Here is a 501-nt window from a genome sequence, read left to right as displayed (position 1 = left end):
CTTCCAGCCATCTCGAGTCCATTATATCTGAAATGATGTTCATACTTTCAAGCAAACGAATCTCAAAAGTTATCCAAAAGCATAGAAAAGATTCAAAGATTACTTTCAGAAGTGCCCCAACTATGAACATTAATAAAGACTCTGATATTTAAATATTCTATTCAAGCTTGAGACCCGAATTGTGTAATGTAGCTGATGCTTCAGTAGAAAGGTCAATCTTGTATATTCTATTAGACAATTCCTTAGAATTTTTTAAAATAATTGTAGAGAATCAGTCTATGTGGCCAACTGGCAGGGAAATGTCAAGGAAAGTAGCAGGAATACAAAACCTTGATATAACTACATCATTAGTAGCTCAAATGGAAACATTGACAAACAAATTAGATAGCCTTAATCAGAATGTGAACATGGTACAGTAGCTAAAACCAGTTGTGAAGGGCCAAATCATATTCAAGAAAGATGTCTGTTAGCCTCCACGCATTTAATCCAACCTGAGGAGGT

The sequence above is a fragment of the Olea europaea genome, chromosome 5, assembly GCF_002742605.1.
Source record: "Olea europaea var. sylvestris chromosome 5, O_europaea_v1, whole genome shotgun sequence".
Classification (NCBI taxonomy): Eukaryota; Viridiplantae; Streptophyta; class Magnoliopsida; order Lamiales; family Oleaceae; genus Olea; species Olea europaea.
Note: the sequence above shows the minus strand (reverse complement) of the source record.